The sequence below is a fragment of the Molossus molossus genome, unplaced genomic scaffold (assembly GCF_014108415.1).
Source record: "Molossus molossus isolate mMolMol1 unplaced genomic scaffold, mMolMol1.p scaffold_m16_p_28, whole genome shotgun sequence".
Lineage (NCBI taxonomy): Eukaryota > Metazoa > Chordata > Mammalia > Chiroptera > Molossidae > Molossus > Molossus molossus.
This window is the reverse complement of record NW_023425364.1, coordinates 1,212,215-1,236,292: the sequence shown is the minus strand read 5'-3', so window position 1 is coordinate 1,236,292 and position 24,078 is coordinate 1,212,215. Positions and strand designations below refer to the sequence as shown.

General features: G+C 40.9%; 1 pseudogene; it reads left to right on the top strand.

Moving 5' to 3' along the window:
- The first annotated feature begins 12,408 nt into the window (after positions 1-12,408).
- On the top strand, positions 12,409-16,256 carry LOC118641292 (annotated as a pseudogene).
- The last annotated feature ends 7,822 nt before the right edge of the window (positions 16,257-24,078 follow it).

Here is a 24,078-nt window from a genome sequence, read left to right as displayed (position 1 = left end):
ATAAAAATGATAACCTAACAACCTCAAATCTATGGGACACAGCCAAAGAAGTTATAAGAGAGAAATCCATAGCAATAAAGGCCTGCTTCAAGAAAACACATCTCAAATATACTATCTAACCTTACACCTAAAGGAACTAGAAAAATAAACACAAACAAAGCCAAAAATAAGTAGAGGGAAGAAAATAATAAAGATCAGAATGGAAACAAATGAAATAGAGTCTTTAAAACAATACAAAAGATTAATGAGCCCTGGCCGGTTTGGCTCAGCGGTTAGAGCATCGGCCTGTGGTCCGGAGAGACCCGGGTTCGGTTCCCGCTAAGGGCGCGTACCTCGGTTGCAGTTTGTCCCCAGCTCTGGTTGGTTGTGCGGGTGGCGACCACTTGATGTGTCCCTTTCACATCGATGTTTCTCTCTCTCTCTTCCTCTCTCTCCCTCCCACTCTACCTAAACAAAAAAATGAAAAAATGTCCTCGGGTGAGGATGATCAAAAGATTAATGAAACCAAGAACTGGTTCTTTGAAAAGATAAAATTGATAAGCCTTTAACCAGACTCATCAAGAAAAAAGAGAAGGATCCAAATACATATAATCACAAATGAAAGAGAAGTGACAACTGACGCCACAGAAATATAAGATTATTTTAAAATACTATGAAAAATTATATGCCAACAAATTAAACAATGAAGAAATGGTTCTGACCAATTTTTCTCAGTGGTTAGAGCATCGGCCTGTGGTCCAGAGAGACCCGGATTTGGTTCTCGCTAAGGGCGCAAGCCTTGGTTGCAGTTTGTCCCCGGCCCTGGTTGGTCATGCGGGTGGCAGCCACTCGATGTGTCCCTTGCACATCAATGTTTCTCTCTCTTCCTCTCTCTCCCTCCCACTCTATCTGAACAAAAGATGGAGAAATGTTCTCAGGTGAGAATAAAAAACAAAAACAAACACACACACACACACAAACAATGAAGAAATGGATAATTCCTAGAAACATACTATTTTCCAAGACTGAGTAGTAAAAAAGATTATCTGAATAGACTGATAACTACTAACAAAATTGAATCAGTAATCACACTAAAGAAGGCAAGAATATTCAATTGGATAAAGGTAGTTTCGCCCTGGCCAGTTTGGCTTAGTGGTTGAAGCATCAGCCTGCAGACCAGAGAGTCCCGGGTTTGGTTCCTGCTAGGGGCACATACCAAAAAAAAAAAGATAAAAGTAGTTTCTTTAATGAATGATGTTGGGAATACTGGACAGTTGTATGCAAAAAAAAAAGAAAGAAACTGGACCACTTCCTTACACCATGTATAAGAATAAACTTAAAATGGACTAAAGGTTTAAATGTAAGACCTCAATGAAACTGTAAAACTCCTCAAAGGAAACATAGGCAGTATACTCTTTGACATTGCTCCTAGTAATATATAAAAAGACTACATCAAACTAAAAAGGTTTTGCACAAAAGAAACTATCAACAAAACAAAAAGACAGCCAACCAAATGGGAGAAGACATGTAGTCAATGATACATCCACTAAGGGGTTAATATCCAAATGTACAATGAACTCATACAGATTAGCACACAAGAAACCAAACAATTTAACTAAAAAATGGGCAGAGGATCTGAATAGATACTTCTCCAAAGAAGACATATAGATGGCCAATAAACATGAAAAGATGCTCAACATAATTACTCATCAGAGAAATGCAAATTAAAACCACAATGAGATATCACCTCACACCTGTCAGAATGGCCATCATTGAGATTCCAAAATGGTAGCAGAGTGAATGGAGGTGACACAGACCATCTCCCAGAACCAAACTGGAATTACAACTATAACACAGACAAATCGATGGGAAAAAGCGACTGAAAAGCAGCTTGCAAGGACCATATAACCAGGGACACTGACTCAATCCTGGTAGGATTGCGAAGGCATGAGACAGGGGCTGGGAGCCGACAGACAGTAGCGGCCTTGTCTGTGAGCAGCACCCTCGGGTTATACTACCAGGCGGCCCCACAGCGCAGAGCCGGGACAGAGGCTAAAAAAGCCACAGCCACTCACCTTGGGCTCCGGCAGAGGAAGGGCAGACTGGACTGGAACTGTGTGGGGACACTTGGGATTTGGAGGGCGCTCAGAGCTTTTGCTGAGTTGCTGCCACGCAGGACAGTGGCCATCTTGGGAGAGGCAACAGCCGCTCCTTTGGAGATCCAACCCTACCCTGTGGGCCATTGAAACGCTAATAGAGCCCTGGCCGGTTTGGCTCAGCGGTTAGAGCGTCCACCTGCGGTCCGGAGAGACCCAGGTTCGGTTCCTGCTAAGGGCATGTACCTCGGTTGCAGTTTGTCCCAGGCCCTGGTTGGTCGTGTGGGTGGCAGCCACTCGATGTGTCCCTTTCACATCGATGTTTCCCTCTCTCTTCCTCTCTCTCCCTCCCACTCTATCTGTACAAAAAATGGAAAAATGTCCTCGGGTAACGATAAAAAAAAAAAAAAAGAAAAGAAACGCTAATAGAGGCCCATTAACAACCAGCATCTGCCCCACCCTTGGGAAATCCCCTTAGGCTGAGCACCTGAGGGAGTTTTTCAATTAACTGACAACCCAAAACTCTTCAAGTAACCTCAACTGCTAGCCTCCAGGCAAAAAACTAGAGGATAACAGTACCTTTCCTGGGCTAGCAACTTCAACCAGGAAAGTAAGACTTGACAGTGGTGTTTAATGTGGGTCCTCCCTCATTCATCTAAACCCAGGACAGGGAGCCACAAAGAGCAGAACACCAACACCCACAGGGAAAACTTGACAGGCTCCAAAGCCCACAGTGATAGCCAAATGGTGAAACACAGAAACAGAAGCCAAATGAAAGAGCAAGAGACCTCCACCGAAGATGAGATCAATGTGGAGCAGTTAGGCAAGTTAACAGAGCTAGAATTCAGAGCCATGATCTTGAGGAAGCTCAACAGCATGAGTAAGGACATAAAGATGCTGAAAATAAACCAATTGGAAATTAAAAAACCACCAAGAAGAGATCAAAAAAGACATCAGAAATGAAAAACACATTGGAAGGTCTAAAAAGCAAAGTAGAGGAAGCTGAGGACTGGATCAGTGAATTAGAAGACAGGGTAGAAAAAATCAACCAATCAGAAAACCAAAAGGAAAAAACTATTAAAAAACAGGAAGACAGCTTAAGAGAACGGTGGGACAACTGAAAATGTAATAATATTCGCATCATAGGAGTCCCCGAAGAAGAAGAAAATGAGCAAGGGTTAGAGAATATATTCAGAGAAATAGTGACAGAAAACTTCCCTAATTTGGTGAAGGAAGAAGGCATTCAAGTTCAAGAAGCACAGAGAGCCCCAAGCAACAAGAACCCAAACAGGCCCACACCAATACACATAGTAATTAAAATGCCAAAAATTAAAGACAAAGAGAGAATCCTAAGCAGCAAGAGATAAGCAACAGGTTACCTACAAAGGAAACCCCATAAGGCTCTCAACTGACTTCTCACAAGAAACACTATAGGCCAGAAGGGAATGGCATGAAGTAATCAAGGTCATGAAAAACAAGGATCTGAATCCAAGACTACTCTACGCAGCAAGGCTATCATTCAAAATAGAAGGTCAAATAAAGACCTTCCCAGACAAGAAAAAAAAAAGGCTAAGGGAATACATTAGTACCAAACCAGCACTGCAAGAAATGTTAAAAGGACTGCTGTAATTAGTAGAAGAAATAGGAAGAAAAATAGAACCACTCTAAACAAAAATGGTAATAAGTACATATCAGTAATCACCTTAAATGTAAATGGACTGAATGCTTCGATAAAAAGACACAGACTAGCTGATTGGATAAGAAAGCATGACTCATCCATATGTTGTTTACCAGAGACCCACCTCACAACAAAAGACTCACATAGGTTGAAAGTGAAGGGATAAAAAAAAATTTCCAAGCAAATGGAAAGCAAAAAACAAACAAACAAACAAACAAACAAACAAAAAAACTCAGGTAGCAATACTCATATTTGATAAAATAGATTTCCAAATGAAGGCCATAACTAGAGACAAAGAAGGCCACTACATAATATTGAAAGAATCTATCCAACAAGAAGATATAACCTTGATAAACATATACGCACCTAATATAGGAGCACCAAAATATATTTAAAATGTTCTGGAGGACTTCCAAGGAGAAATCAACAGCAATACAATCATAGCGGGGGACTTCAACACCTTGTTGACACCACTAGATAGATTCTCTAGACAAAAAATTAGCAAGGAAACAGAGACTCTAAATGAAGTACTAGACCAAATGGATTTAATAGATATCTACAGAGAATTACACCCCAAAAACTAGAGAATTCATATTCTTCTCAAGTGCACATGGGGCATTCTCAAAGATAGACCACATGATAGGACACAAACTAAATCTCTACAAGTTCAAGAAGATTAAAATCATATCAAACATCTTCTCAGATCACAATGGCATGAAACTAGAAATCAATTGCAACAAAAACATGCAAAGACATTTGAACACATGGAGGCTAAATAGCATGTTATTAAACAATGAATGGGTTACCGAGGAAATCAAGGAAGAAATTAAACACTTCCTGGAAACCAATGAAAATGAACACACAACAACACAAAATCTATGGGGTGCAGTGAAAGCAGTTCTGAGAGGGAAGTTCATAGCACTACAGACCTACCTCAAGAAACAAGAAAAATTTCTAATTGACTGTCTAACCTCACAACTTAAAGAATTAGAAAGCAAACAAAAAGAAAACCCCAGAGCAAGTAGAAGGAAGGAAATCGTAAAGATCAGAGCAGAAATAAATGACATAGAGACCAAAAAAAAACAATTCAAAGGATCAATGAAACAGCTGGTTTTTCGAAAAGATAAACAAGATTGATGGACCCTTAGCTAGACTCACCAAGAAACAAAGAGAGAGAACCCAGATACACAAAATCAGAAATGAAAGAGGAGAAGTAACAACCGATACCACAGAAATACAAGATTGTTAACAGCTACTATGAACAACAATATGGCAACAAATTCGACAATCTAAGCAAAATGGACAAATTTCTAGAAACACACAGTCTCCCAAAACTGGACTGGGAAGAGATAGAAAACTTGAATAGACCAATTACAACTAAGGAAATTGAAGAGGTAATCAAGATTCTCCCAGCAAACAAAAGCCCAGGCCCAGATGGCTTCACGGGGGAGTTTTACCGAACATTCAAAAGAGAACTAACACCCATTTTCCTCAAACTATTTCAAAAAATTCAAGGAAAAGGAAGACTTCCAAACTCGTTCTATGAGTCTAGCATAATTCTAATTCCAAAACCAGAAAAAGACACTACAAAAAAAGAAAACTACAGGCCAATATCCCTGATGAATATAGATGCCAAAATCCTCAACAAAATACTAGCAAATCGGATCCAGTAATACATCAAAAAAATTATTCACCATGATCAAGTGGGATTCATTCCAGGGATGCAAGGCTGCTACAATATTCACAAATCAATAAATGTGATACACCACATAAACAAAATGAAGAATAAAAACCACATGATCATATCAATAGATGCTGAAAAAGCATTTGACAAAATCCAGCATCCATTTTTATAAAAACGCTCAGCAATGTGGGAATAGAGGGATCATATCTCGAAATAATAAAGGCCATATCTGAAAGACCTACAGCCAACATTATACTCAATGGGCAGAAACTAAAAACATTTCCCTTAAGAACAGTAACAAGACAGGAATGTCCCCTTTCACCACTCTTATTTAACATAGTACTGGAAGTCTTTGCCACAGCAATCAAACATGAAGAAAAAAATAAAAGGGATCCAAATTGGAAAGGAGGAAGTGAAACTGTCATTATTTGCAGATGACATGATATTATACATAGAAAACCCTAAAGACTCCATCAAAAATCTACTAGACTTAATAAGTGGCAAAGTAGCAGGATACAAAATTAACATCAAGAAACCGACGGCATTTGTATACACCAATGATGAACTCACAGAAAGAGAAACTGAAAACACAATCCCATTTACCATCGTGACAAAAAAAAAAAAAAAAAAATTAAGATACCTAGGAATAAACTTAACCAAAGAAGTAAAGGATCTATTTGCAGAAAACTACAGGACATTGAAAAAAGAAATAGAGGAAGATATTAAAAAGTGGAAGCACATACCTTGTTCATGGATTGGAAGAATTAACACCATTAAAATGTCCATACCCAAAGCAATCTATAGATTCAACGCAATCCCCATCAAAATACCAATGACATACTTCACAGAAGTAGAACAAATACTTCAAAAGTTCATATGGAACCAAAAAAAGTCCCCAAATAGCCACACCAATTTTGAAAAAGAAGGACTAAGTAGGTGGGATCACAATACCAGATGTCAGAAGCATTTGACAAAATCCAGCATCCATGTCAGGTTATACTACAAAGCAACTGTAATCAAAACAGCCTGGTACTGGCACAAGAACAGGCATATAGACCAGTGGAACAGAAATGAGAACCCAGAAATGGACCCAAGGCAATATGCTCAATTAATATTTGACAAAGGAGGCAAGAGCATACAGTGGAGTAAAGACAGCCTCTTTAATAAATGGTGTTGGGAAAATTGGGCAGCTACATGCAAAAAAAAAATGAAACTAGATCATCAACTTACACCATACACAAAAATAAACTCAAAATGGATAAAAGACTTAAATGTGACCTGTGAATCCATAAAAATTCTAGAACAAAATGTAGGCATCAAAATTTCGGACATCATACGCAGCAGAATTTTCACTGATACTTCACCTATAGGCAACAGAAACAAAAGAAAAAATGAACACATGGGACTACATCAAACTAAAAAGCTTTTTCACAGCAAAAGGAACAATCATCAAAATGGAAAGGCAACCCACTGTATGGGAGAACATCATTGCCAATGATACATCAGATAAGGAGTTAATTTCCAAAATATATAGAGTACTCATACAACTCAACAAAAGGAAGACAAATAACCCTATTAAAGAATGGGCAGAGGAGCTGAATAGACACCTCTCCAAACAGGACATACAAATGGCCGAGAAATATATGAAGAAATGCTCAACATCACTAATCATCAGGAAGATGCAAATTCAAACAACAATGAGGTATCACCTCACTCCTGTCAGAATGGCCGCCATCTACAAATCATCAAACAACAAGTGTTGGCAAGGATGTGGAGAAAAGGAGACTCTAGTACACTGCTGGTGGGAATGCAGACTGGTGCAGCCACTATGGAAAACAATATGGTGTTACCTCAAAAAATTAAATATTGAACTTCCGTTTGACCCAGTGATCCCACCTCTAGGAATATATTCTAAGAAGCCTGAAACACCAATCAGAAAGAATATATGTGCCCCCATATTCATAGCAGCACTATTTACAATAGCTAAGATCTGGAAACAGCCCAAGTGTCCATCAGTAGACGAATGGATAAAAAAGCAGTAGTACATATACACAATGGAGTACTATGCAGCTGTAAGAAAGAAAGATTGCTTATCCTTTGAGATGACATGGAGGGACCTGGAAAGTATTATCCTAAGTGAAACAAGCCAAGCAGAAAAAGACAAATACCACATGATCTCACTTATATACGGAATATAATGAACATAACAGTCTGAGGAATATGGTAAACCCAGAAACATGGAAGTAGGGCACAGACTGACATCCCTCAGAAGAGGGGGTGGGGGAGGTGGGAAGAGATAAACCACAGAACCTGTATGCATGTATGCATGACCAATGGACACGGACAACTAAGCCGGGGACGGGGCAGAGGGGGTGGGGAGGGGGTGCCAATAGGGTAAAAAAGGAGAAACATCTGTAACAACAACAACAACAAATTTTTTTAAAAAGAATGGCTATCATCAATAAGTCAACAAACAAGTTTTGGCAAGGATGAGTAGAAAAGGGAACTCTTGTGTACTGTTGGTAGAAATACAGATTGGTGTAGCCACTGTGGAAAACAACATGGAGGTCCCTCAAAAATTAAAATATAGAACCTCTTTTGACCCTGCAATTACACCTCTGGGTATTTATCCAAAGAATCTCAAAACACTAATTTAAAAAGATAGAAAAACAAACATGCATTCCTATGCTCATTGAAGCACTATTTACAATAGCCAAGGTATCAAAGCAACCTAAGTGTCCATCAGTAGATGACTAGATAAAGAAGATGTGGGACATATATACAATAAGATTTTACTTGGCCATTAATAAGAAAAAAATCTTAACATTTGAGACAACATGAATAAACCTAGAGGACATTATGCTACATGAAATGAGCCAAACAGAGAAGGATAAATACCAAATGATTTCACTTATATGTGCAATCTAAAAATAAATAAACAAAACAGAAAAAGACTCAGAGATACAAATAACAAACTGATGGTTGCCAGATGGGAGGGGGATTGGAGCACTAGGTAAAAAAGGTGTAGGTATTAAGAAGTACAAGTAGGCAGTTACAAAATAGGGGGGTGTAAAGTACAACATAGGGAATATAGTTGATAATATTGTAATAACCACGTATGGGACTAGGTGGGTACTAGAGTTATTGGGGAGAACACTTTGTAATTTATATAAATGTCTAATCACTATGATGTACAACTGAAATGAATATAACATTGTCAACAGCAATGGAAAAACATTAAATTTATAAAACATACATTGGAGGATATTTTGGTGCTTAGTGACAATTTAATTATTCATACATGTTGTTCGTCTTCAGGGAAAAGGATATAAGCACTCCCAACATCACAACAGATGCAATTTAAAGAACAACATCTTATCTATTTCTAAGGCAGATACATTTTTGTTCTGAAATAATTAAGACATTCAATCCCAGAATTTCTTTTCTGCCCCTAGATGCACCATCCATTAACCAGGGCTGTGTGGACAATAGAAACTCATTGAATTGCATTAGCTTTTTTTTTTTTTTAACAATATCAAAACTGTATGTGATTTAGAAGAATTATCTTCTGTCAGGTATTTGTCTTAATAGTATTTTCTCTTCTACTTATGCATTTTTATCTGTTTTTTGTGTCTTTGGAAACACAGTAAACTATAACCAACATGGAGGGTGGAGGCGAAAGACCTGAATAGACATTTCTCCAAAGAAGGCCCACAAATGACCAACAGGTTTATGAAAATATGCTCAATGTCACTAGTCATCAAAACTACAATAAGATACCATCTCACACCTGTTAGGAGACTAATATATATAAAAGATAGCAAACATTGGTAACAATATTAAGAAACTGGAATCCTTGTACACTGTTGGTGGGAATCCCAGTGATTCAGCTGCTATGAAAAAAATGTGGCAGTTCCTCAAACTATTAAATAGAACTATTAAAATAGAATTACTATATAATCCAACAATCTCACTTGTAGGTATTTATCCAAAAGTACTGAAACCAGCATTTCAAAGAGACACTGGCACTCCAGTGCCACACTTCAGTGTTTCAGTACAGCACTGCTCACAATAGCCAATGTGTAGAAACAACCTGAATATTCGCTGACATGAGTGGATAAAGAAAATGTGGTGGTCTATACATACAGTGAAATATTATTTAGCCTTTAAAAAGAAGGAAATCTTGCCCTGGCCAGTTTGGCTCAGAGGTTAAAACATCGGCCCACAGACCTGAGAGTCCCGGGTTTGGTTCCTGCTAGGGGCATATACCTTGGTTGCAGTTTGTCTCTGGCTCTGGTTGGGGTCGTGTGGGTGGCAACCCCTTGATGTGTCTATCTCACAGCGATGTTTCTCTCTCTCTCTTCTTCCCTCTCTCCCTCCCGCTCTATCTGAAGTTACATGCAAAAATGTCCTCAAGTGAGGATAAAAAAAAAAAAAAAGAAATCTTGCAATATGCAACAACATAGATGAACCTGGAGGGCCTTATGCTAAGTGAAATAGCCTGTCACTGAAGGACAAATACTGCGTAATTCCAGTTGTATGAGCCAAACTCATAGAATCAGAGAATAGAATGGGAGGAGAAAAGAGTTGTTAATCATAAAGTCTCAATTATGCAAGATGAATAAGTTCTAGAGAGTTGCTGTACAATGCTGTCCCTATGAATAACAATACTGTACTGTACACTTACATTTTTTTTTATCCTCACCCGAGGACTTTTTCCTTTTTTTTTTTTTTCATTCAGATAGAGTGGGAGGGAGAGGAAGAGAGAAAGAGAGAGAAACATCAACATGAAAGGGGAGACATTGAGTGGCTGCTTCCCACATGACCCCAAAGAGGGCTGGGGACGAATCGCAACCGAGGTATGTGCCCTTGACCAGAACTGAACCTGCGACTCATTGGTCCGCAGACTAATGCTCCAACTGCTGAGCCAAACCAGCCAGGGCATACACTTACATTTTTTTTTTTTTTTTTTATCCTCACCCGAGGACATTTTTCCATTTTTTGTACAACAGAGTGGGAGGGAGAGAGAGGAAGGGAGAGAGAGAGAGAGAAACATCGACGTGAAGGGACACATCGAGTGGCTGCCACCCACACGACCAACCAGAGCCGGGGACAAACTGCAACCGAAGTACGTGCCCTTAGCGGGAACCGAACCCGGGTCTCTCCAGACCGCAGGCCGACACTCTAACCACTGAGCCAAACTGGCCAGGGCACATTTTTTAATAGGGTAAAGCTCACATTGTGTCCTTACCACAATAAAATAAAATTTGAAAAATAAATGTCTAAATGAAAATTCCAGAGTTGAAAAGGACAGTTACAGAAATGAATTCACTAGAGGGGCTCTACTGTAATTTTGAGATGGCAGAAGAAAGAATCAGTGGTCTTGAAGATAGATCATTAAAAATCATTCAATCCAAAGAACACAGAAAATAAACAGTTTAGAGATCTGTAGGATAATGTCAAATATCTCAACATACATGTAATGGGAGTCCCAGAAAGAGGGGACGAAACAGCAGAAAAAATACCTGAATAAATAATGGTTGAAAACTTGTCCAAATTTGATTTTAAAACATTAACCTATGGTTACAAGAGGCTCAACACATTACAAGTGGTATAAACACAGAGAACAACACGTAACACAGTTGACCCTCAAACAACAGGGGTTTGAACTGTACAAGTCCACTTATACATGAATTTTTTTCAGTAAATATACAGTTGACCCTTTGTATCCCTAGGTTTCATTTCCACAGACTCAACCAACCATAAATCGAAAACAGTATTTTTAATAATGTTTGGAAATCCAGAATGTGGAGGGGTGACTGTATGCATTGTTCTATGCCATTTTTTATAAGGGGCTTAACTATCCATAGATTTTAGTATCGGGGGAGGGGGGGCATCCTAGAACCAATTCTCCATGGATACCGACAGATGTAGTTAAGTTTTGGGGGAGTTAAAGTTATATGCACACTTTCAACTGCACACTTTCAGCACCCTTCACCCCCATGGTGTTCAAGGGTCAACTGTTCATAACTGAATGGTGAAAGCCAGAGACAAAGGGAAAATATTGAAAGCACAGGAGAAAAGCAACTCTTGTGCAAGGGGAAAACAACAATAATAGCAATAATACAAACAATTCACATATGATGGTATCAGAAAGAGAAGACAGAATGCAATGGTGACACATTTTTTATTATATTTTTTATCCTCACTCGAGGACATTTTTCCATTTTTTATTTAGATAGAACTGGAGGGAGAGAGAGTAAGAGAGAAACATCTACGTGAAAGGGACACATCGAGTGGTTGCCTCCCACACGACCCAACCAGGGCCAGGGACAAACTGCAACCGAGGTACATGCACTTAGCAGGAACTGAACCCGGGCCTCTCCGGACCACAGGCCGATGCTCTAACCACTGAGCCAAACCAGCCAGGGCGCAATGGTGACACATTTAAAGTGCTAAAAAAAAAAAGTGTCAACCAAGAATTCTAAACCAGTAAAACTATTCTTCAAAAATGAAAGTGAAATAAAGACATTCCCAGATAAAAACTGAGAACACTTGACAGCAGACCTGCCCTACCAAAAATACCAAAGTAGCTCCTTCAGGCTAAAAGGAAAGAGTGCCAGGGAAGAGCTGAGAGCCACAGGAAGAAACGATAGAACTGAACATGACAACTCGGTGGATAAATATACAAATTGTGATTTGTGTGTCTTTTCTCTTAATTTCTTTGTAACACTTAAAATATTTAAGTGATAATTATAGCATATATTTTTGGGTTAATATCTATAGATGTAACATGTGAGGATAACAACACAAAGGAGAGAGGAGGAAATGGACCTATTCTGGAGTGAAATTATATTTTCCAGAACAAGTAGGTTGTAATAAATTAAAGATGCATGATGTAATCCCTGGAGTAACCACTAAAAATGAGTTTTATAAACTAGCTTTATTTCAAGGGAGAAGTTGTTGGTGAAATGGATCCCAAGCCCTGGTGACAGATTCCCTAGGGGACTGGTGTGCCCTCCCACACCTTAGTCCTTGGGCTCTGGTGAATATTCAGAAATTCTTAGGGATTATGCCAAGTGGAAAGAAACCTTCAAGTGACAGAAAGAAGAATGAGAAAACAAAATCTGTTGGAAAAGCTTTAAACGCAAAGAAGAAAGGAAACCGGATCAATGGTTCTTATAAAGAGGATGACTCGCCCTGGCCGGTTTGGCTCAGCGGTTGGAGCGTCGGCCTGCAGTCCAGAGAGACCCGGGTTCGGTTCCCGCTAAGGGCATGTACCTCAGCTGCAGTTTGTCCCCAGCCCTGGTTGGTCGTGCGAGTGGCAGCCACTCGATGTGTCCCTTCACATCGATGTTTCTCTCTCTCTCTCTCTTCCTCTCTCTCCCTCCCGCTCTATCTGAACAAAAAATGGAAAAATGTCCTCGGTTGAGGATAAAAAAAAAAAAAAAAAAAAAGAGGATGACTCAAAACACAAGCAGCCAAATGAGAAAAAGAAGATCATCTATAATTCAGATTCTGAATTAGAAGAGATGCTGGAGGTAAAAAATGCCAAAAAGCAACCAGAAAAACTGCCACTGTCTCCTAAACCTGGTAAAGTTTCACAGCAGGATCTGTTACATACATCTCGAAAACAGGTGGAGATGACTATGTGTACGAAGGCAGCCTCTAGATCAAAAGAGAAAGGAGGATCCACAAATAGTCATCTCGGAGCAACAGACATGAAAAAGAATGAAGAAAACACCAAGACCAAGAACAAGCCTTTATCATCGATTAAATTTACCCACATCAGCACTTGATTATTTTGGAACTGGAAGTGTCTAAAGATCAGAAAAAAAGAGAGTGGCAAGCAACAGAAAAGAGCCTTCACAAAATGCAGACAATTCTGAATTAAGTGATGAAGCCTTGGCCAAGAAATTGCAGCTGGATGGAGATGGAGATGGAGAGCTGAGGAGACAACCAGGAAGCTTGCCAGGAATTAGCCACATTGGATGAAGAACCTAAGAATAAGAAGGCTTGAAAGACCTCAGGAGATGGAGAAACATTTTCATCTGTCCAAGCCAATTTAAGTAAATCAGAAAAATACAGATATCCTCGTAGAGTAAAAATGGAACAATTTCTGGACGAAAGAAAAAACTGCAGTATTAGGAAGCAAACTAAATGTCAAAGTTCAAAAGAACCTCAGCAATATTCCAAGTCATCAGCTCACAATAATAGGAGAAACTTCTCCTAAAGTTAGTTTCAAACTGGTGCTTTTGAAAAAGAAGAAGAGCCATGGCCAGTTTGGCTCAGCAGTAGAGCATCGGCCCACGGACCAGAGTCCTGGGTTCAGTTCCTGCTAAGGGCATGTACCTTGATTTCAGTTTGTCCTCAGCCCTGGTTGGGGTCATGTGGGTGGCAGCCATTCGATGTGTTTCTCTCTCTCTCTTCCCCCTCTCTCCCTCCTGCTCTATCTGAAGATAAATGCAAAAATGTCCTCGGTTGAGGATTAAAAAAAAAAAAAAGAAAAAGAAAAGGAGGAAGAGGAAAAGGGGGAGGAGAGATCTTCTAAAGAAATGGGTCCAGTGGTCTGAAAAAGAAATGAAAATGCCATTGAATTGAGAGACAGAACTCCTAAAAAAAATAAGTTACAAAAGAGTCTGTGAGTTCTGAAGATTCTGAAGAGAGATGCACTAATTAATTATCAAGAAAGTTACTTAACTTGAGAAGGCCCCAGTGCTCTGGGCTCCAAAGGAAGCTGAAAACTGCCTGAAGACCTCACATTTGTAGTCCGAGGGGGTGTTGGGGGGTGTTGGAGTCCACTGAGGGTGATGAAGCCAAGTCTCTAGTTGAACTTCATGGAGAAAAAGTACCCGGAAATGTCAGCAAGAAAGCAAACTACCCTGTCATGGGCCGTGATGGTGGACAGCCCAAGAGTCACACGGCAGCAGCCTGAGGATTAAAGTTACCTACGAAGATGGCCTTTTGGATCTGCTTCAAAACTGTGCCCGGCAAGGAATCCAATTATGAAATAGCAGTTGAAGCTGAGATGAATAAATTGCAGAGAACACCCCAGAAAATGACCAAGGAAAAGGAAAAATTAGTTCAATTGAGAAGGAATTAGAATCCAAAAAGAACAAACTGACTCCCCAAAGGAAAGGCTTTATAAAACCAGTAAAAATGGAAACAAAGGCGTTTCAGGGAGGCCAGGACTTCAGGAGCAGGTGGCCAGGGAGACAAACTGTGACAGCTGGGCTAGGAATCTGCTGATGATGACAGGGAACACTTCCTTCTGCGTGGATGAATATCGCCCAGTCTCGTCAAGGCCGTGGCTGGACTGCACGGTTCCCAGAGTGGAGCCGACCGGAGTCCATCTGAAGACAAGAAACATGCAGTTTGGTGAATTTGCCAGAAAAGCAAATGGCCCGTTTTACAGCTGCATTTTGTTCCCACGCCTTGGAGTAGCCACCACAGCCTCCTGGTTTGTCAGGAATTGGGATGTATTGATGAGAAATGACAGCACGTGACCCTTGGAGTAAGATCAGTTTGAAAGAGATTGTTTTTGGGTCACTGAGTATCACCAGCATCAAAAGTTGTTATTTAGGTGGAGCAGTAAACATGAAACATGCTTCATCATGGATGACGTAGATGGCATGGCAGACAGAGAGGCCTGGGAAAGAATTCAGGAGTTAACTGGCCTGGTGAACTACACAGATCTCCCCATTATTTGCATGAGCAATTACAGAAACCATCCCAAGATTCACTCTTTGGTGCCTTCTTGTTTTGATCTGTTTTCAAAGACCTCAAGTTGTGATGTCTATTGAATTTAAAGAGAGCTTGAATCTTCCTCCTGTAGCTATGAATGAAATGATGTGAGGTTCCAGTCAGGATATCGGACAGGTTTTCACATTCTGATAATGTGGTGCATGAGGTAAGGCACTGCCTGCACCTGGGTCAAGGTGACTCGCACAGAGCTGGAAAGGCGGAGGGGCAAAGGGGGTGGGAAATGGGGGACATCTGCAATACTCTCAACAGTACAATACATTTTAAAACAAAAAGAGATGAAACTGGGCCCATCTGACTTTGCACAGGAAGTGTTTGTGGCTGGAGGGAGAATGCTCATATGTCACTGGATAAATTGGATCTCTCTTGTGATTATTACTAGCACACCCTCTTGTCATGGACCTGCAGGGAGCCTGTAGCAGCAGGGGTGACATGAAAAAGCTTTCAAGCAGAGCAATAGATAATACATGTAATGGTGACCCAGTGGACCATCATGATCCTGAGTAAGCAGCGCCGGAGTCTTCTGCCCACACCAGCCATTTATGCCCTTTTCCTCCTGGAGAGTTCATGAGAGGCTCCATGACCCCGTTTCCAGCCTTCTCGAGCCAGTTGGGAAGCACCTGTCTACAGCCTAACATGACTGTATTGTTTAGGACCTAGCATTGCATCTGAGTCTCAGAACTTGCTCCCTCAAAAGGACTGTAGATATGGATTCTCTGTCATATATGAGGGTGCACTCGCACTGCCTGAGCTCGCAAGGGGTGGGAGGAGCACAGGCGCTGCCGCTCTCGTGGATGTACATTATTTGACAAAAGATTAAGAATATCATGAAAATAAGCAGCGAGGGAGGCAAACCTGGTTTCTTCTCCAAGCTGGATCCCAAGGCAAAAGCAGCCTTTACAAGGGCTTTCAATAAGGAAGACCATCTGACTCCATCTTCTCTTCCTGCAGTCAAGACCCAGGCCCAGCACTGGATTCCAAGAAAACCAAGAGTGAAATGAAGATGACCCTCAATCTGGTGAGAAAGATCAAGACACTGTGGAAACTGATACTGTGATCAAGAAAAAGACAACATCAGAAAATAATAGAGTCCAGAAAAGGAAAAAGTTTAAAGAAATAAAACCATTTTTCACTACTGACAGTCACATTTTACTCACTCTGCTGACTAGTCTCTGGTCTAGAAAACACCTTTTTTTTTTTTTTTTTTTCCCCAAAGCGGCCTTGTTTTAGCATAAGGGGCAACCACATGGCCCACTGGAAACAGATGGTGGTGAGCCAGGAGCACGTAGCCAGTAGCACACCTCTGACGGAGGGCAATAGAGCTGCTTGGGTCTAATTAGATCATGCTTCAGAATGACTGTACAGTCTGAACTAGAAACCACACGTGGACTTTGAAATCAGATTTTATTTAACAGTAATATGCCTGGGAACAGTGCTACTAAGGCAACTTATGACGTGAGACATAGAAAAATGGCAGGTATAAATCTAGCCTCATCAATAATTACATTAAGTGCAGATAGACTAAGAAATCCACATCAAAAGGCAGAGGTGGCCAGACAGGATAAGAAGGCAAGATCAAACATATGCCATCTACAAGAGAGACACCAGCTTCAAAGATGCAGACAGGTGGAAAACGGGAGGACAGAAAAGATGTACCATGCAAACAGCAACCATAAAGAGAGCTGGACTTGGCCTGGCCAGTTGGCTCAGCAGTTGAGCGTTGGCCTGCGGACCAGAGAGTCCCGGGTTCAGTTCCTGCTAGGGGCACGTACCACAAAAAAAAAAAAGAAAAAGAAAAAGAGCTGGACTTGCCATACTTATATCAGATAATAGAATTTAGAACAAAGAATAATATTCAAAATAAAAATTAAGAAACTAGCCCTGGCCGGTTTGGCTCAGCGGTTAGAGCGTCGGCCTGCGGTCCTGAGAGACCCAGGTTCGGTTCCCGCTAAGGGCGCGTACCTCGGTTGCAGTTTGTCCCCGGCCCTGGTCGGTTGTGCGGGTGGCAACCACTCGATGTGTCCCTTCACGTCGATGTTTCTCTCTCTCTCTCTCTGTTCCTCTCTCTCCCTCCCACTCTACCTGAACAAAAAAATGGAAAAATGTCCTCGGGTGAGGATAAAAAAAAAAAAAAGAAACTAAATTTGGCAGGAGTGAAAAAGAAATGTTAGGCTCAGTCACCAAGGCAGAAATCCACTAGGTCTGAGGGTCTCCTGACTACGCCTTCACATCTGAGGAAATCAACCTTCAAGAGCTGCACTATCTTTGGTGGGGAGGGAAGCCCACAGCTGTCCAGAAAAACTAGGCAGTGTATGGCCCTGCCTGTCCATTCTTGTCAGTACAGTTTTATTATACATTGGAATGAACGCTGAGTTAACACTTATGTTGGGCTCCTACCAAGTGGGGTCAGTTACTAGACTGGCAGACACCTGGCAAAATCCTCATTTAAACATAGTAACAATTTTTCCAGGGAATTCCATACCCTAGAAAAATAGAAACATTTATACCCAAAGATGAAGGACACCGTGGGCAGTGTTCTCTTCCCTTAATTTACCCTTGACTTGTACAAGCTGGGTCAGAGTGTCACCTTCCGGTCCAAGCTGAAGACCAAACACATGGCTGCCAGTGTAGTGTCCCTCACAGGTGAGCTTCCTGGAATCTTCCTCTCAGATGGATGTACCATTAACTCTCTTTAAAGGATGAGCTAGTTCCAAAAGTTTAACAAAATACTAAGCATGCAATTGTACACACTCAGTAGATATGTTTGGAATAAATGAGTGTCAGCTTTCTACCATGAACTCCAAACACTAACTTTGGGAAGACGCTTTAAAATTACTAGATCAGCTTAAACTTCTATCCCACAGAGAAGTGGCCACTTACTGGTGTTATTTTTTAAAAATTGTGTTAAAATACACATAACATAAAATGTACCATCTTAACAACTCAGTGGTGTTAAACACACCATCACCACTATCCATCCCCATAACTCTTTCATCTTGTGAAACTGAAATTCTATATCTATTAAACAATAAATGCCCATTCTCCTCTTCCCCCCAGGTCCCAGGAACCATCCTTCTACTCTCTGTCTCTATAGTTATGACTGCATACCTTATATAAGTGAAATCATACAGTATTTGTTTTTTTATGATTGACCTATGTTGCTTAACATAATTACCTCAAGGTTCATCCATGCTGTAGCATATTCCAGAATTTTCTCCCTTTTTAAGGCAGAATAATATTCCACTGTATGTATATGTGACTTTTGGCTTATCCATTTATCAGCTGATGGGCACTTGGGTTGCTTCCACATTTTAGCTATTGAGTTATGCTGCTATGAACATGAGTGTACAAACATCTTTCTGAGACCCTGTTTCCAAATCTTTCTGAGACCCTATATCCAGAAGTTGGATTGCTGGGTCACAGGGTAATTCTATTTTTTAAGGAATCTCTATCCTGTTTCCCACAACAGCTGTACCATTTTCCATTGCACCAGCAGTCCACATGTGCCCTGTATTTACAGCCTTGCCAATACATGTTTCCTGTGTGCAGGAAGTGGTGAAGATTTAATAAATGAATTTGACAAAGTAGCAGGATACAAAATTAACATTCAGAAATCAATGGCGTTCTTTTATTATTATTTTTTTCTTTATTGGTTTTAGAGAGAGAGGAAGTGAGAGAGAAAGAGAGATAGAAACATTGATGAGACAGAACATCGATCGGCCGCCTGCTGCATGCCCCTCACTGGGGATCAGGCCCACAACCTGGGCATGTGCCCTGACTGGGAATCAAACCAGTGACCTCTTGGTGCATGGGATGATACTCAACCACTGAGCCACACTGGCCGGACATCAGTGGCATTCTTATACACAATAATGGACGCTCAGAAAGAAAAACAAACAAACAAACAAACAAACCAAAAAACAATCCCATTTACCATTGTAACAAAAATAAATAAAATACCTTAGGAATAAACTTAACCAAGAAGGTAAAAGACCTGTTCTCAGAAAACTACAGGATATTGAAAAAAGAAATAGAGGAAGATATATAAAAGTGGAAACGGCCCTGGCTGGTTTGGCTCAGCAGTTAGAGCATCCGCCTGCGGTCCAGAGAGACCTGGGTTTGGTTCCCACTAAGGGCACGTACTTCCATTGCAGTTTGTCCCCGGCCCTGGTTGGGTTGTGCAAGTGGCAACCACTCGATGTGTCCCTTTCACCTCTCTCTCTCTCTCTCTCTCTCCCTCTCTCTCCCTCCCTCCCTCCCTCCCTCCCACTCTGTCTGAACAAAAAATGAAAAAATGCCCCCGGGTGAGGATAAAAAAAAAAGGTGGAAACGTACACCATGTTCATGGATTGGAAAAATCAACATCATTAAAATGTCCATACTACCCAAAGCAATCTCAGTGCAATCCCTATTAAAGTACCAACGGCATATTTCACAGATCTAGAACAAACACTCCGAACGTTTATATGGAACCATAAAAGATCCCAAATGGCCACAGCAACTTGAAAAAGAAGAACAAAGTGGGAGGGATCACAATACCAGATATCAAGTTATACTATAAAACCATCATAATCAAAACAGCCTGGTACTGGCACAAGAACAGACATAGATCAATGGAACAGAACAGAGAACCCAGATATTAACCCAAGACAGTATGCACAATTAATATTTGACAAAGAAGGCAAGATTCAACATTAATATTCAACAATGGAGAAAAGACAGTCTCTTCAATAAATGGTACTGGGAAAATTGGACAGCTAAGTGCAAAATAATGAAACTAGACCACCAAGTTGCACCATACACAAGAATAAACTCAAAATGGATAAAGAACTTAAATGTAACCCATGAAACCATAAAAATCCTAGAATATATAGTCAGAAAAGTCTCAGACATCATATGTAATGGAATTTTCACTGATGCAATGCCTAGGGCAAGAGAAACAAAGGAAAAATTAATAAATGGGACTGCATCATATTTAAAAGCTTCTGCACAGCAAAAGAAATAAACATCAAAATGAAAAGGGAACCCACTCTCTGGGAGAATATATTTGCCAATGCTACATTGGATAAGAGGTTAATTTCCAAAATATATAGACTACAACCCCTCGCTTTCTTCATTCTGTTCTTGCCTTCCTTTCTGTTTTCTTCAGGTCACCATTTTCTCATACAAGCCATGTCTTGCAAGTCTATGTTTGGGTTCATTTTCCTTTGGGCAATCCGGGGAATCATAAATCACGCCAAAGCCAGTTGTCATGCCCCCGCCAAAATTGGTTCTGAATCCAAACACAAAGATGACATCTGGTGTGGTCTTATACATTTTAGCTAGTTTCCCCCGAATTTCTGTCTTGGACACTGTTGCCTCCCCAGAGTGAAGGATGTCAATGACCATGTTTCCCCTGAAGTAGTCTGTTGGTTAGAAACTTCCCGGTTAGGATAGTTACTGTGTCATTCATGATGGAGTTTGATCCCATTGGTTGTTGATATCACAAAACCACATCTTTCTACAGTGCGCCCACAAACATAAACTAATACTTCTAAATGCATTAGTCTCCTAAATTATGTAGAAAATAAGATTTGCAGTTACAAATCAAAGCTACAGTAATACTAGCTTTCACAATTTTTTTCTTTACATGTATGTTTCTTAAATTGTAGAAAACAAATAGTACCGTTACAAGCTATTGTTACAATAATACTAACTTATATAGTTGCCTGTGCATTTCCTTGATTTAAATCTTAATATGTATACATGGCTTTTAGGCACTGTCTGATATCCTTTCATTTCACTTGCAGGACTCCCTTGAGTATTTCTTGCAGGACCAGTCTAGTGGTCATAAACTACCTCACCTTTTATCTGAGAATGTCTTGATTTCTTTCTCACTTTTAAGGACAGTTTTGCTGGATATACAATTCTTGGTTGACTTTTATTGTTTTGATTTAGCACTCTGAATATGTTAGCTCAGCCTTCTGGCCTCACAAGTTTATGATGAGAAATCTAAAGACAGTCTTATTGAGGACTCTCTGTATGTAATGATTCACCTCTTGATGCTTTCAAGACTTGCTCTTTCTCTTTTGAATGACGGATTATATTTTTTGGTGTGGGTCTTTTAAAATCTTACTTAGAGTTTGTTGAGATTTATGTATGTTCATATCTTTCATCAAATTTAAGAAGTTTTCAGTCATTTCTTCAAATATTCTCTTCCCCTTTTTCTCTTTTTTCTGGGACTCCCATGATATGTATATTGGTCCTTTTGATTGTGTTCCATAGGTCTTTTAGGCTCTGTTAGCTTTTCTTCAATCTTTTTTCTTTCTGTTCCTAAGCCTTAAAAATTTCAAGTGTTTTATCCTTAAGTTTACTGATTCTTTCTTCTACCTACTCAAATCTGCCTTTTACTCTCTCTAGTAAATTTTCCGTTTCAGTTTTTCATTAGTTTTCAGATCTGGAATTTCTTCTTGGTTTATTTTTAGGTTTTGTCTCTTTGATATTTTTGTTTTATTCATATCACTTTCTTGACTTTCTTTACATCTTCCTTTAGTTCTTGGAGCTTAAGACAGTTGTTTTAGTCTTTGTCTAATATATTTGCCATTAAGTCTTTTTCTTAGTGGACAAATTCTGTTTACTTTTTCCCATTGAACGGGCCTTATGTTTCTTTTTTTTTTTTACCCTCACCCGAGGACATTTTTACATTTTTTGTTCAGATAGAGCGGGAGGGAGAGAGAGGAAGAGAGAGAGAGAGAAACATCGATGTGAAGGGACACATCGAGTGGCTGCCACCCGCACGACCAACCAGGGCTGGGGACAAACTGCAGCTGAGGTACGTGCCCTTAGCGGGAACCGAACCCGGGTCTCTCTGTACCGCAGGCCGACGCTCCAACCGCTGAGCCAAACCGGCCAGGGCTGAACGGGCCTTATGTTTCTATTTCTTTGTATGCCTTGGGATTTTTTTTTTTCTTGAACTCATCTAAAAATGTGGTAACTCTGAAAATTAGATACTTTTTTTCTCCATTGTTTTTTATTTTTATTTATTTTTATTACTGTCAGCTCTTTGCCAAAAATAGGCCTGTAATCGGTGTAAACTTGTTTTTTTTTTCAGGTGTTTTCTGAGTATGCAGTGGGTATGCAGCCACTTTCTAATTTCCCCCATATGTGCAGTTATTTTTGAATGTTGTAGTCTTTCACACCTGGCTCCTGAAAGGAGAAAAGCAAGAAGTGAAGTGGTGGGGGAGGGCACCAGCCCAGCAAGTCTCCAGGCAGTCACTTCAGCCAAAAGAGGGGCTTGCAACAAGGAGAGCGGTGCAGTGACTACCCACCTCTCTGTCTGCACCTCTGTGATCTGAAGCAGCAATCGGGTTGAAGCAAAGATCCCTAAGAGTCAGGAGGACAGGGGGGTCCTTTCTACCCATCCCAGCTCCCACATGCTGTGTGCAGGCTGCTGCAGGCACACGTGACATTCCTGCCATGTGGGGGGAGGCTATGTGCAGGAACACGTGGACACTCCTGCCATGTGGGGAAGGGGGCTGTGTGCAGGAACATGCGGACACTCCTGCATGTACAGGGGGGCTGTGTACAGGAACACGTGGACACTCTTGCATGTACAGTGTGGCTGTGTGCAGGAACACGTGGACACTCCTGCCATGTACGGGGGGGAGTCTGTGTGCAGGAACTCGCGGACACTCCTGCATGTACAGGGGGGTTTTGTGCAGGAACACGCGGACACTCCTGCCCTGTGGCGGGGGGGGCTGTGAGCAGGAACACATGGACACTCCTGCCATGTACGGGGGGCTGTGTGCAGGAACACGTGGACACTCCTGCATGTACGGGGGGGCTGTGTGCAGGAACACACGGACACTCCTGCCATGCAGTGGGGGGCTGTGTGCAGGAACACGCGGACACTCCTGCATGTACTGGGGGGCTGTGTGCAGGAACACACGGACACTCCTGCCATGCATGGGGGCTGTGTGCAGGAACACAGGGACACACCTGCCCTGTGTGTGTGGGGGTGCTGTGTGCAGGAACACATGGACGCTCCTGCCATGTGACTGGGGGGGCGGGGCTGCTACTGTGCCATGGGCTGAAATTGACCAAGATTAACCACGGTTAACTAGTCTTCCCCTGGAAGTTGTAAGCCTTTAACAGATTCAAGTTCCAAAATAGTTATATCATTACTGGTGTTATTTTAACTATAATATTTTCTGTGACTGATCCCAAGAATACTTTCAAGTTATCAAACCAATAAAACCATATAGTCAACATTTTACAAAAATATGCCTTTATTGTTTCAACGTTCTTTCATGATACAGATAGCTAGTCATATAAACATAGTCTTCATAGTAAATATAAAAAAAATAAAATAAAATAAAACAAATCAACAAAACTGTTGGAAAATCCCTTCAAACCGTGAACCCTTATCAAAAATGCACACTGAGCCCGGCTGGTGTAGCTCCATGGATTGAGCATCATCCCATGGACTGAGAGGTCTCTGGTTTGATTCCTGGTCAGGGCACATGCCCAGGTTGTGGGCATGATCCCCAGCAGAGGGCGTGCAGGAGGCAGCTCTCTCCCTCTCCCTTCCTCTCTCACTAAAAGAAATAAAATCAATAAAAAAATATATTTTTAAATGCACACTGAGATGATGAACAGATCTTATCTTAAATCACCATACTCAGAAAAGTAACTGCAGCCAAGTGTAAATGTTTAAAGAAGCAATAAAGAACAAAATGAGATGGCCCTGGACACTTTGGCTCAGCGTTAGAGAGTGTTGGCCTGTGGACTCAAGGGTCACAGGTTCGATTCCTGGTCAAGGGCACGTACCGGAGGAAACCAATCAATCTCTCACATCAGTGTTTCTCTCCCTCCCTCCCTCCCTCCCACTCTTTCTAGAA